Here is a 15,512-nt window from a genome sequence, read left to right as displayed (position 1 = left end):
GAAAATAATGCGCTATAGGTAAAACAACTGTATATAGCGATAAATCTTTGCGTTATAGAGAGAAGACGCTCCTTTAGCGCGAGTATTTTCTTTAACGGCCCAAACATAACGATGCCGTTACGGTTAAGTGCTTTAGCCCAGTAAAATACTGCGCTAAAGGTACTTTGGTAACATTTTTTTTTGTTGGGGTATTTTGGTTCAAGATTTTTTTTTTTTAAGGTATTTTTGTTCCGGACTCCTCTACACACTCTCCTCTATTAATACTAACAGCTGGTCCCCTCTCTAATTATGCCTTAGATAACAATTCACATCTTAGCCAACATCCCACACATAGTCTCCTAGCCTTTGGTTCTGCCCCTTTTACTTCTTCTGGGCAGACTTCTAGGCCCACTTAATGGCCCATCACTCACCTCGGCTTCTTGGTTTAGCCCCATAGTCTCCTCTATGACAATACCCCCATCTTCAGATTGAACCTTGTCCTCAAGGTTCGTTTAGAGCGAGTCCTGCAACTGTAGTGGAGAAACCTGATTGTCGGGTAGTCCTACACATTTCCGCATCATAGAGACGTGAAAAACCGGATGAATGTTGGTGTCGTCCGACAAATCCAACTTGCATGCGACTTCCCCAATTCGCTTAAGAACCTTGAAGGGTCCAAAGAAGCGTCGCCCCAAGTTTACGTGTTTTTGTAGTCGCAAGGAATTTTGCCTATATGGTTTTAACTTGACAAAAACCCAATCTCTGACCAAAAATTCAACAAAGTTGCGCTTTTTATCTGCAAATTCCTTCATTTTCTGCTGAGCTTTCGCTAGATTAAGTTTTAAAAGGTCCATCACTGCATCCCTTTGCAACATATATTGCTCAATGAGCTCACTCAAACTAGACCCCAAGGCATAACGAGCTAGAGTTGGAGTACTAACCCCCGTACAAAGCGATGGAAAGGTGTCATTCAAATAGGAGTCGATAAGCGATATTGTACCGATTCACTGCCCAAGGTAAAAGTGGGAACCATTCGTGGGGACTGTCAGCGACAAAGCAGCGTAAATATTGCTCGACGCACCTGTTCAGAGCCTCGTGTTGACACCCGATTTTGTCCCGCTTTTTTTCCAAATATTTATTTGTGAATAGTTATGTATACTTTACCGCAATTATTTGCTTTTTATTAGTTTGGTCGTTTCCCACTGTCCAATTATAGTCATTACCTATTATCGTTATTATTATTATTATTATTATTATTATTATTATTATTATTAATATTGATATTGATATTTATTATTATCATTATCTTTTATTATTATTAATATTATATTATTTATTATTATTATTACTGTTATTATTATTATTTTATTATGCTGCAAGCACTTAATGTTATAATTATTAATATTATTCTAATCGCCGTCTTAATATTATTATTATCGTTACTATTATTGCTATTATTTTTCCATCATGCGGCAAGCACTTAGTATTATAATCGCGATAGTCGATTTCAACATTTTGTTTTTCGTCTTATGCAAGACGCATCGCATTTATTTTATACAATTAAACAATAGCATTTATTTACTTTCAAACCTTATAAATATTATCGCATCATATAGTTTTTCACTACCACGTAATTACTAGTAATTATACTTGGCATTGTATAATTCGTTCACTTAAGCACTTGTTAATATGTAATCTATTAAAGGATGTTAAATCCTTATTTAAATTACACCTTATTAATTCTAATGGCTAAATTATTATTAGTATCACATACATATATACATGTTCCCTATTTAGTATTTTGTTAATTCAGCCCAAAAGGATTGAGGCCCAATCTGTTAAAACCGGTCCAACAAGGCTACACAGTCGGCCCTTTCCATTTCTCCTAAAACAAAAGAAAACGCAGACCCAAATCCCTAATTCAGCCGCTCCATTTTTCCTCTCTCATTCCATTTTGATGTCGATGTCAGCCGCGGCTCAGCCACAGGCAGGTCTTGCCTATCCCATTTTCGCGCAAAAGTTGTCGTCACAGCTGCCCGCCTGCGTGCTCTGTTGAAGATTGTCCTATTCTCGTTTCAAGACGCGATGTAATTTTCAAAGACCAAAGTGGTCGAACCATTTTCGGTTAAGGTTTGAAACCCATCAGCCATGGCAGAACTTTGTTGTCTCCATTTCCAAGTAAGAGTCTGGTTTTGTAAGATCCCTTCATCTCTCCTCTTGATTCAGTCAACACTAAAACTAAAATACTTGTCAACTTTTCTGAGAGAAAATCAGCTTTTAGAGATGGGATTTTGACTTGAAATGGCCTTTTGATTTTCGTTCGGAGCTAAAAAAAAAAAAAAAGAGAAAAGTTTTGAAATCTAAAAACGCTAACCTAGCTCTTCGTCACCTATAAATACATCTTATTAGCATTTGTCGGGCAGACTCTGGTTTCGCCTCCTCTCCCCTTTCAACTTCCAAAGCCTCTGTTAGTTTAATCTTCAAATATTAGCTTTAAAATCATCTTCGTCGTTGAGATCTCTGTCCACTTTCAGTCGTGGAGGAGAGTCGTTTGGTTCTAATCGGGTTGTTTTGTTCTTGAGCGAGTTTGGATCGCGTCGAATCCGTAGACCCCTTGCGCCCAGTTCACTGTACTTGAAAAAGGTAATTCTTCTTCCTTTAAGTGTCTTAATTTTCCGCTTTGCCTCAATTGTTGTTGTAGTTAATTTATTTTATGCCTTAGTTGCTGTTTTAGTTAACTTTTGTTAATACTGGTTCAACATGAGTTAGTGCGTATTTACTTGCTTTCTTTAGTCAATTGTCTGTTAACAGTAAGTTAGAATAGTATACATTTCATTGGTTGTCTGAATCATGTTGCAGGTGGTAATCTAGTTAACATGACCAGTGTTTCATTTTACCGATTGAATCATGTAGTTAATAGTGTTTCAGATGGTTCAGTTTGTGTCCAGTTCACTGAGTTACTCAGCCATTCGTCTGCTTGTTTAGTCTGCTGTTAATGGTCCGTAGGAATATCAAATGCTGCTAAAATCTACTTTCGACCTTAATATAAGTTTATCATGTTTTGAATAAATATAAGGGTCTGTCTGCGTGCTTCACCTAGTTTTAATTGACATACAATCTGTATTTATACTGTTGGGACCTATCTGGGCATGAACTTGCACCTAAATATGGTTTAGTTGATTAAACTAGCATGATTAATAGCTAGGTAACAAAAGGATATCTGCTTAGCCTAATATGGTATCATTAATGTTATACCCTATTTAACCTAAGTCAAAATAGTTTACAACATCCCGGTAATTCCGGGGTTAATTAAAGTACAGGAGTCGCCACCTAATTATTTATGGTGAATTAGGGCACCTAAAGTTAATTAAAGTAATTATCTAAAGTTAACTTTAAAAGTCTGTGAAACTTGAGATTCTAGGTAAGGGTTCAATTAGTCTAAAGGGAAGGTATTAGGCACCCTTTAAGACCCATTAACAATGGTTAACCGAACTTATGATTAGTTAGGCTAAGTGTAAATATAGTGTTATAGAAAAGAAAATAGCTTTATAAGCATTGCTAAAGTTATAAATAAAATATAATAATGTTATTTAAAATAAGACTTGTAGAAAATATGATAGTTTGCATATAAGTAATAGCTTTTAAGAGAAGACTTAGCAGATTTGAACCTTTTGATAAAATTATGTCATATGGATATGGTGACGTAGAAAATCTAAACTTATCTTTATAAATAGGATGCTAAAGAAGTGAGTTTCTTTCTTTTTCTTTATTTAACCAATTTCGGCTAAAAATATGTATACTTGGGTAAATCTTGAAAATTGTTTATAGAGTATATTTGAGTTCATATTTCGCATATCAGTGACGTCTTAAATCTTCTAAGATAGTAAAAGTGAATCATGATTCTTTTAACTCAAAATATATGGTCATGCTATTTTGAAATCCATTATTCTAAAAATAAATATTATAGACTATGAATCATTTCAACATGAAAAGAGGAATGAAATCTATGGGGCTAATTGCTGGTTTCTCTTTTAAATTAACTACCCATCATACTAATCTACTAGTTCTGCTAAGGTTCACCTTAATCTAAGCAAATAAAACAAGTAAAGTGTTAGTCATGTAATTACAAATTAAATGCACAAAGTAAAATAAAATGGAGGAGTAAATGATTTAAAGGGGCTCAGCCCATTGTAAGACTGCTGCTGTTCGCCGCCACTGTTATGGGCCTCAGCCCAGAATTTTATCTTCGGCTGCGGGTGGGCTGACTCGATAGGAGGATTTTGTTGGGCTTTTAGCCCAACACCGAATGCGGAGGAGGACGAGTCCCTTGGACTCGTATGCGATGGTCGTGCATAAAACAACGAAAAGGATTAGTATATAATCAGTGAATAAGATTAAATACATAAATATAAACTCAAGACAGCTCAGTCGGTGATGTATATCCTGTGTATATTCAAATATACTTCGCACATACATTCATGTACACGATTCTACTACAGCCTACTTACAGTATATAAGCAAACGGCTCCTAGACATGGCAGCAATAAACACTTACAATGTTTTAAAGTTCGATATCCCTTTTTAAGCCAAAACCCTATATGCTCATCTAAGCTCCAATTGAATATTTCACACATAGGCAACCATCTGATCTAAAGGTGCTTTTGCCAGCATGTACGGAAGGGAATAAGCATATCCTATATGAAAGAAAGATACACCACGAAGCATTTAAACGCAGAATGCATTTCTGAGAAAAGGAAAAAATATTCACAGGTTTGTATGATGCCTGGAAGGTAATCGATGTGCCAAAAATGAAAGAGACAGATTCAAATACATCAAAGAGTGAACATTTTAGGATGCAACTAACATTCTTGACACTTAATCAATCCATGTTGAACCTTAAGGCACCTATACCAACCTTAACATATTACTTCAGGGCTCTATGCGTGTAATCCCTTGCAGTTGACTAATAGAAAGATGTGTATACTCGACATACTCATTAAATATACGGCATAAGGATCATGCACTTTTATGTGCAAATTACAAGACAGCATGCAACACTTTTAGACAAGTTATAGAATTCAAGCATACAACATCGGGTTAGTTTAAACACACACATCTAGTTAAACCCATCGTAGACACTGTCACTAAGCGAAATTAAGACATAGGCGTTTTATCCAATCCGACCAGCATATAACGTACTTCACAGATCACAAAACTGAGTTTATCTAATAATATGCTGAATCATGAGGACGATAGACTAACGCATATCAATCAAGAAACTAAAAATGCAAAAATGAAAAGAAGCAACAGGAGATTAACGCACCTTCTTTGAGTGCAGTGAAATGGGCGTCGATGGCCTCGAATCTACTCTCCGTTATGAATCGATTCGAAACTCGACTCAAAAAATTAAAATGTTGTGTCGCAGTTAAAGTTCTTTTGCCGAGCCGAGACGAAAGTTAGTAGAGTTGTGAAACCTTGACCTTTCGTCACAAATTTCAGGTTTCAACAAAGTGTTTTTCTGGTTTGGAGGGTTCAAGACCAGATTTAAAAGAAAAGATTTTGTAACAAAAAAAAAACTCGTGTATTCCAATCCCCTTTTTTACGAATCGAACTAGACGCTAAAAAAAAACCGAGGATAGGGATTCCTCCCCGTTTTTTTTTTTTTTCTTTCGGCTGAGGACTTAAAGCCCTCTTTATAGGTGTCGAAAACTAGGGTTTGCCTCGTTTTGGGCGGGATTCTTTCTGGTCTGGGTTTTCAAAACAAATCAAAAATCAGTCCGTTGAATCTGAGCAAACCACGTGATTTGATTCGATGTTACCGCAAATGGACCGATTTTTTCTGTTTTTTTTTGTGAATTTGATGTATTTTGAAGCGAGAATGGGAAACCTTTCTTTGTCAACGACAGAAGATTTCGGGTAAAGCAACGTAAGGTCGTTTTCTTGTATGGAAATGGTGTGGACAGGTCTGTGATGTTGAAAAGGGGCTGAGGTTTGGTCGAAAATAGAAGAGGGAGGAGAGACGAGAGAGAGGGAAAGGAAAGAGGAGAAAATGAGGGGCGCGGCTAGGGTTTAGGTGATGAAGAGGTAAAGGTTGGGCCGGGTCGGGTCGGTTTTGGGTGATGGGCCGGTCGGGTTTAAAATGTGTAATGGGCTGGTCGGGTATGGATTTCAATTGGGCTGGTTGGGTAGGAGTGATTGGGCTGGTTAGTGAATTTAATATGTGGGTTGGGTGGAATCCGAATTTGGCTGGAATTATGGTCATTCCTCCTTCATTTTAATTATTCTTGGGCTTTTAACTTAATATCTAGTACGATATATATATTATGTGAAGACAAATAGTAATTAGTATGTGGAAAGTAAAGGATTTAATAAAGTAAAATTAATTTAACGAGTACAAATCCTAAAACGAAACGATGACGAACCATTTAAAATTTGTGATAAAGTAATACTAGTAATGTTGACAGTAAAATAGTGAAAATGAAAGAAATGATATTAATAGTAGTAGCAAATAAATATAATAGTGAAAATAAAGTGTTTCACTCGTCAATAAATTTAGAAGCCCAAGGAAGTAAATTGGAATAAAGGAGGGACAAAATTGGATGTCAACAATTAATGTCTCTATGCGAGTCATAAGTTGGTTCTGATAAATTTTGGTGTTGGCGTGAGTTTAGTTTGGTCCATATAGTTTTCAGCATGTTAAAGTAGGATTTAAATGATGTTAGCAGGTCTAAACAGGATTAACAAGGGTCTGAACTCAACTTCGATCAGTTTGTAAACATACAGTATCTATGATTAAATACCACTTTTTGTTTAAAAATGACTTAAATGACTATCATGTTGCAACTAGTTTGGAATTAAGATTCAGGCCATAACCAGATTGGTCTGTGTGTTGTCATGTTCTTGTAGGATTGGATAATGACTCTGCTCTCAGGTTTTGTTTATTTTGAATTGAAATACTTGTGTCTTAGTCTGAGTATATAATTACTGGACTTATGAAACTGAAAATGATAGGAAATCTGTGTTAGTTCATCACATGAGAACTATGTCCACTTTGCACTTCATATTAATGTTTAAAAATGTTAATAAGGCTAAAACCACCTAGCTTAAATATTCATATGTCTAAATAAGGTCTAAAAGAGGTTATAATGTTGAGAAAATCCTTGAAGAACTTACTTTTCTGTGAAAGTCATTTATGGTCAGAATGACATGCTAGCTGTAAACTAGCTCAAGTTATGATCCATGTCTAGAAGATATTAATAAGAAGTTGGTTCAAAGCATATATTTTGGGGAAATTATGGTGCATTTTATCCAGATGCTGCCGTTGTTTGTTGTTTAAAACAGTGGCTGCCTTTACTGTTGTTTGTTGCTGCAATACATGACTGAAATGTTGGGCTGCTGTTATGTTTTTCCAAGGAAACAAATGCTACATTTAAAAAGGGAAATATAGCAGCAACTATATATTTAGTATGTTCCTGTTTTTGATAAAGAATAGATTGCGATACTTGGTAAAAGGCTCGCTGATTGAATAGGGTACTTTGTAGAAACTTTTGACTTTTATATGTTCTAACTTCCATGGTCTTATGATATTGCTGTCTAAATATATGTCGAGCTAATACTTTGTTCATTTAAAAGTCATGCAGTAGTTTAGAAGTCCTTCACTGTTCTAGTTTGTAAATGTGTATATGTGTTTAAAAAATGCTTTCTTTTGCCATGAACCATGCTATTTTCATGTCTTGAAAGAAATTCTATCCTTTTACTGAAAGTGGGTATGTAGAAGTTATCAGTTAAGATCTTATTTTGAATTTGTCTAAATTTACTTGTGCTTAAAAAAAAGGAAAGAAATGACTTAAAAGTACTCATTTTATACTTGCACTTCGTTAGCACCTATCCTATTTTTTTTTTTTTTTTACTTTTGGCTCACTGTGCTGTCTTCAATCCTAGCATCTAAAAATCTCGTTGCTTTGCGTTACTTTACTGTGTATAATAATAGGATAAAGTAGACTCCATGAACCTTTAAGAATATTATGTGTTAGTTAAATGCTCGAATGGTCATAATGTTTGCTGTTTCTCACATCTGTACTCACAGTTAATGTATGTATGTGGTACTTGAAATTCATATTAGTTCAATTTTGCCTTAGTCTACAGTTCTCTTATGTTTGGGAATTAAATTATTTTTCTAATTCCTTTTCTTTCCCTTCTTGTCTTTGTTTACATGTACACTTTGGAGCAAATGGTGTCTTAATTCGGAGTCTCAAGATGAGATTCGACGCTATCACCATACCCGTGCATGGAATCAATATGTCTCGTCCCATATTCTTTAACCACATCAGCCAGCGAGAAAACAAGCAATATCGCTTGGGACCGCCTATGCCATCTTTATTCTTTTTCACTATCCCCTTTCCTTCTCATTCATTTTTATTTCACCCCTCTATGATTGCGAGTACTTGTGTTGTGGATTTGTCTCTAGTTTGAAATTGTGTGTGGAGCTTATGATTCACATAGAATTATAATGGGTAGTTTTTATCATTTAGGATCGTCGCTCTAAATACTAAGTACTTATTTTTACCGTAGAGTGCAACACTTATTTTCATAAAGATTTAAAATCAGGAATAATCTTGTTAGGATAGTCATTAACTTGGCTTTATGGTAAATGTTTGAAGCAGTTGTTTCTTGAATAAATGAAGCTCGCCTCTTAAGCTTTACTAAATCATTTGGATGCCAAAATGTTTTAAAACTAACCAGATATTTTTTTTAAACGGCTCAAGTCATTTTTTATTTGACCATTTGAAAGGCTCACGGACTTGTAAGGATTTTCCATGTTTTGATTTTCCTCAGGATTTTTAAAATTGATAATTATTATTAACGTTATACTATCTTAAGTTCGTCAATTATACAAGTTATTTTTCAAATAGTTATAGAGTACCCAAAACGCTATACTTATATTCTGAGATTATTTTTAATTAACCTAAGTTTGACCGGTTAACCGTAATTAACGGATCCTAAAGGATGCTTAACCCCTTCCCTTTAGGATAACTAGGAACCCTTACCTAGGATCACATTAGTTAAGAAGGCCATTAATTGGAGTTTATTTTAGGCATTTACTTAGTTAAAATAGGTGTCCTAATTCACCGTTAAAATAATTGGTGGCGGCCTCGCTTAAATCGAAATAATTAGGAATCACCAATATGTCGTCTCCGTCAATTTTGGCCGGTAAATGGGGTATAACACCTCGAACTGACCGTCGATTTGAGGGTGGTAGGCGGTGCTCATTGACAAAGTTGTGCCCTGAGGCCTATGAATCTCCTTCCAAAATGAATTCATGAACCTGGGATCTCGATCGGTCACAATCGTCTTAGGAGGTCCATGAAGACGGATAATTTCTGCCACAAATGTTGCTGCTACGGTTTGGGCAGTAAAGGTGGATGGAAGGGCCACAAAATGTGCATATTTTGATAAGAGATCCACCACAGTCATGATGGTTGCTTCTCCTTCGAACTTGGTAGGCATGTAATAAAATCCATGGTGATCTCCTCAAACACCAAATTTGGCACCGGGAGAGGCTGTAACAATCTAGTTGATTGGCGGTATAAGTCCTTCATCTACTGGCATATCTGACATGAAGACGAAGGTTTGAACATCCTTGCGCATCCCTTTCCAAAAGAAATTGGCTGAAAGTCGATGGAAGGTCCGTGACATCCCAGCATGTCCTCTAACAGGGGATGAGTGGAATTCTTCCAATAGCTGTACACATAGGGCAGAATTAGAAGGCAAAAGTAAGATTCCCCGAAATAACAGTAAGCCCTCCCGGACGACAAAATGTGGTACATCTTCAGGTGTCAGTTGGATTTGTCTCTTAATATCCAATAACTCTGGGTGGTTTTGGTTAACCAATTGCAACTCAGTAACAATATCAAACGTGCGGCCAGAAAGAGCCATTAGTGACGCCTCTAGAACGCAAGACAGGGCATCGACAGCTATATTTTGCTTTCTCGACTTGTGAAGGATCTTAAAGTCATACCCCATTAATTTGTTGAGCTATTGCTGCTGCTCGGGAGTTTTTATCACCTGATTAGTCAAGTTTTTCAAGGCTTGTTAGTTCGTATAGATAATAAAAGGCCTTCCCAACAAGTACTGCCTCCATTTGCCAACTGCTTGGGTTATTGCAAACATTTCGCGGTGACAGGTAGACGCATTACGCATTCTCGGGCAAAGTGTATGACTGTAGTATGCTATCAGATGTTTACGCTGAGAAATAATAGCCCCGATTCCCAAACCAGAAGCATCTGTCTCGATATGGAATTCCAACGAGAAGTCGGGCAATGCCAAAACAGGGGTCGAGCCTAAAGCCTGCTTAAGGGCGTCAAAGGCTTTTTGGGTATGGTCAGTCCATTTGAAGGGCTCCTTGCATAATAAGTCTGTCAATAGGCCTGCAATTGATGCATATTGGCGGATATATCTGCTGTAATACCCCGCATGGCCCAAAAAGCTACGTACCTCTTTAACATATTGCGGAACTGGCCATTTTCAAATAGCTTGAATTTTTACTGGTTCCACGGACAGCTCCTTCTCCGAAATAACATGGCCCAAGTAATCTATCTTCGTTTGTCCAAATAAACACTTAGCCTCCTTAGCGACCAGTTAATGGTCCTTGAGCATTTGGAGGACAGTGGCTAGGTGCTCCAAATGTAACTCCCATGACTGCTATATACCAGGATATCATCGAAGAAAACCAAAACGAACCTCCTGAGATGTGGTCTGAATACATAATTCATGATGGCTTGAAACGTTGATAGAGCATTGGACAATGCAAAGGGCAACACTAAGAATTCGTAATGACCTTCATGAGTCCGAAAAGCAGTTTTGGGCACGTCCTCTGGCCGAATTCGTATCCGATGAGAACCTGACAATAAATCAAGTTTGGAAAAATAGCGAGCTCTATGAAGTTCATCAAATAGTTCATCTATTGTAGGAATTGGGAACCTATCTCGCACCTTGATGGCATTGAGAGTGCGATAATCCACACAAAAGCGCCATCCTTTTTCTTAACCAAAAGCACGAGAGATGAGAAAGGACTGGTACTGGGCTAATAATCTCCTGATTTATCATATCCGATACCAACTGCTCCATTATCTGCTTTTGAAAGTAGGGATAACGATGCGGTTTCACATTCACGGGACCTGCTTGAGGTTGTAAATGGATGGCGTGGTCTTGAGGTCTAGAGAGACGCAACCCCTGTGGCTTGTAAAACATAGTACATAGTAAATTATTGTAGCACGCCTGCCAGGTCCGGTGGATACGAAGGTGCTACCAGTGCCATATCATGAACCAATTCGAGATGATAATAACAAGCAATGCCATCCATCTCTGTCAATCATCGGATGGTCTAAAGTAGTACAGGCTGAATATCAAGGGGTGGGTCCCCCTTCCAACAATAACGTACACATTCCCATGATAATTCCAATTCGCGAGTCCTATAGTTTGTAAGCACTGGACCTAACTGTTCCAGCCACGCAACCCCTAACACTACATCAGTGCTATAGAAGTCCAATACATAGAGGTCCAATACTGAAGGGCAACCCTAGATGAGCATGGCCACTGCGCGAATTACCCCTTCACACTTAAGTCATTGGCCACTGCCCACTACAACGTAGAACTGTTGTGTAGGCTCCATAGTGAAGTTCAAAAATTTGGCTGCGCGAGGTTGGATGCAGTTGTGGGTACTACCTCCATTAATAAGAAATTAGACGGACACCCCATTAATGGTTCCTTTAAACCATAGGGTGGTCGGGGAATTGCCACCAGCTAGAGCATGATATAATATTGCAGAATATGATTGAACCTCGAGACACTATAAGTCATCAGCTAGAACCTCATCGGAAATGCACGTTGGAGAGTCACTGGACCCAGATGGGTCCTCACCCAGTAGAAGGAGTTGGGGCTGAGTTTTACACTTATGTCCTGGAGTTTATCGTTCATCACAATAAAAACAAAGCCCCTTTTCATATCAATGCTGCATCTCAGCGGAGGAAAGCCGCTTAATAGAAAGTATTGTAGTCGGGTATTTGGTGGGTATGGGTTGTGTAATTAGTGCTGAAGACGGTGGGGTGGGTAACGAGAGAGGAGATCTATTATAGTTGGGCCTGGGTGGAGTTGGGCTTTTCTCAAAAGCTATCCGTTGTTCGTAGGTATGGGCCAGAGAAATGGTCCTTTCTAGCGTAGTGGGCTCGTAGGCCACCACGGCAGATTGAATATCCAGATGAAGCCCAGACAAAAAACATTTGACCATGAACGATTCATGCAAAGCAATGGTTTAATTGGAAAGGGCTTCAAAACGGGAATAGAAGTCTGCAACAGTCGACGTCTGGCTGAGCTTTGAGAATCGACTGGCAGGACCAAGAACCATTCGCTTTTTAAAATGAATGAGGAGTTTCTCGGCGAAGTAATCCCAACCCACCAGTTGCTTGTTCCGGTGAAGCCAGCGGTACCACTCGGGAGCCTCGTCATCGAGATAGAAGGATGCTAAAGTAAGCCTTTGATCCTCTACAATGGAGTAAAAATCAAAATACCTTTCCGCTTGAAACACCCAAGCTTCTGGATTCTCACTCAGAAAAATGACCAATCTCGACCGCAGCTGGTTTATGGCGTAATGTAGGATGAGGAGGTACAGCAGGTGGCGGGGGTAACGCTACCTCAGCGAGGTGTGGTCGCGCGGGAACGTCAACGGTAGGACAGAGGAAAGTAGTGAGAGTAGATAGTTGAGAAAACATCTCCTGCATAAAACATTGGTCGGCCTCGACAATAGAACAAAATTTTACCATTGAAGGGGAACCGACGGAGGTAACAGCAGAGAGTGACTGAGATGGAACAAAATTATTTCCTTTTTTTGACCTTTTTCCTATTTTCCTCTTATTTTCTAATTAAAAGATTAACAATATTCTACCCTATTTATTGAGTATCATTAATCATTAATTATTTATAATTATTGTAAGTTAATAGAGATTGAAAAGGCCCCATCAGCTTTCAAGTTTCTCCATCGTGCCTTTCCCCATTATCAAATTTGAGGATATTTATTTCATATATTGTAACCTATATATTGAGTATCATTAACTATTAATTATTGTAAGTAAATGGGAGAATTGAAAAGTCCCTCATCAAGCGTGCCTTCTGCCCATCACCAAATTTGAGGATATATTTCACTATATATTGTTAGAATTTGCTTTGCTTGGACTCCCATAGATTCTTCATATTTTTTAAAAGTACTTTTGTGTGCCTTCTAAATTGCCATCAGAATGTGCCTCTGCATATATGAGTTTGGGTGATGAATGTCACACCCTTAACCCGATAGGGTGTGATGGGCACCCGAACCTTATCTGGCGGCGAACCGTGGCACGACCATGACACTCATAATCATACGGGCCCTTTAAATCATACATGAGTACATAATGAAAGTTTTCCGAAAACGAACATGCTTTTCATTTTTCTCAAATCAAATAAAATCTATAAGTCGTATGAAATTTGTAATGTAATACATAATGATACATCGGCTTATGGGTCGCACAAGACCGACATATCATACATGACACCGTCTGCAAAGTTCTAACATGGAACATGATACCATAACATAATACTCGACTTGGCAAAGACTCCGGGAGAAAAAATGGAGCTCGCCAATCCCGCCCGGAACATCTTCTACTAATATCTTCAAATGCAGGTGTACCCGCGCGGCATGAAACGCACCCCCCGAAGGAAGGGAGTCGATTTTAATATGTACCGAGTATGTAAAGCATAAAATACGGTAAGCGGGATCATGCCGAAATAAAGAAAGTACGTAAAATCATAAGACTTGCCTTTGAAAACATATATCATCATGTCAAAGTCTTATAATCATCGTATAAACATATAGCGTAACGTGTAATAAAATCATCATATGCGTGAACATGTAACGTGCCCCGGCCCTCTGAGGGGACGCGGTAAATGGAATCATCATATGCCATCCGGCCACCATCCCCATATCATCATCATATAACGTGCCCCCGCCTCACAGTGAGGACGCGGTAAATATAACGTGCCCCGCCTACAGCGAGGGACGCGGTGAATAATGCAACGGAGTTGCACGAATACATGCCCCGGCCCGGACGCAAGAAAGACATATTGAGCTTGGCACGAGCAGAGTAGTGAGAAACCATATGCACATAAAACATTATCAAAGACTCAATGAAGTAATCGAAGTGAGTTGTCATTTGAAAATCGGGACAATACTTATCAAATATCTTTCGGACGTTACTCGGAAACATATCAAACATCATAAACATATAGAAGAACCATAGGGATCATAGTCATACGTCAAACCAATCCGATTCCGCCTCGAAAAGTTACGGACCTTATTCACTTTAGGACTTTCTACGAACATATCGAAGCAATCCGAGCCCTTCTGTGAAAGTTACGGTGTTCGTAGTTACGGAATCATTTAAGAACAAAACTCTTTTGAAAACAAAACTTTTATGCAACTTTTGAAACTTAGTCATTCAAAAACATAAGAACCATAATTCGACTACATTAAGAATACGAATATAAAGAAACAAATAAGAATCATAGACATGCTCGGATCGCAAGAATAGAGTTACCTCGAGGCTCGTGTCATCACTTACTTTTAACTAAGACATGCCAAAGAAAGAAAGGTTGAGCTTTACATACCTTGTTTGCTCCCTACGCTAGTCAGACTTAAGTCTCGAGCTTCCAACAATCTACAGCAACGTCATAAGGCATTAACCATTAGTCATAAACACTTAAGAATCCCCTTCCAAGCCATCACTTATTTACAGAAATTTTGGCAGTATCTCCCCTATAAATCCAACCACCCCGAGAATTCAACTCGGCCCAAATATTCAACAACAATACCAACAACCATATCAACAATATCAACAAGCAATTCCAAACGCATTCTAACATTAATAACTCCTTTCTACATAATTCGACGACATTTATTTATATTCAATTCAACTACATATATTCAAACCAACATCGACGATCACATGTTCAAGTACTAATCCGAAACCATCCAAACAAAATTCAAGAATGCTTCAAACAATCCACGCATTATTCAAAACAGCCCGTCCAATACACCATAATACCCGAAACCTCCCAAGTTCAAGAAAACATCAACAATACATTTCTTTTCTTCCAAATTCATAAACTACACCAACAATCCACATGTTAATAACATCATTCACTTAATTTCAAGAAACTATATTTGATTTACATTGGCTTCCAAAATCAGCCCACACACGACTTCAACTTCAACTTAATGCATTAATTCTTCATTTTGTTCATCATAAATCCACAACAACAATAATCTAAACATGCTAAATAAAATTAGTTCTTCACTTCTACACTAACCATACATACCCGGCCACACACACAACATCATATTTTCATGAATTCCATTCATTTCCATACTCCACAACATCCACAAACCATGCATAACATATGAAAATAAAGATTGAACCTTACCTTCTTCACTCCACTTCTTCACTCGG

Source organism: Lycium ferocissimum, chromosome 2 (assembly GCF_029784015.1).
Source record: "Lycium ferocissimum isolate CSIRO_LF1 chromosome 2, AGI_CSIRO_Lferr_CH_V1, whole genome shotgun sequence".
NCBI lineage: Eukaryota > Viridiplantae > Streptophyta > Magnoliopsida > Solanales > Solanaceae > Lycium > Lycium ferocissimum.
The sequence above is the reverse complement of the archived record's forward strand: the minus strand, read 5'-3'. Positions refer to the sequence as shown.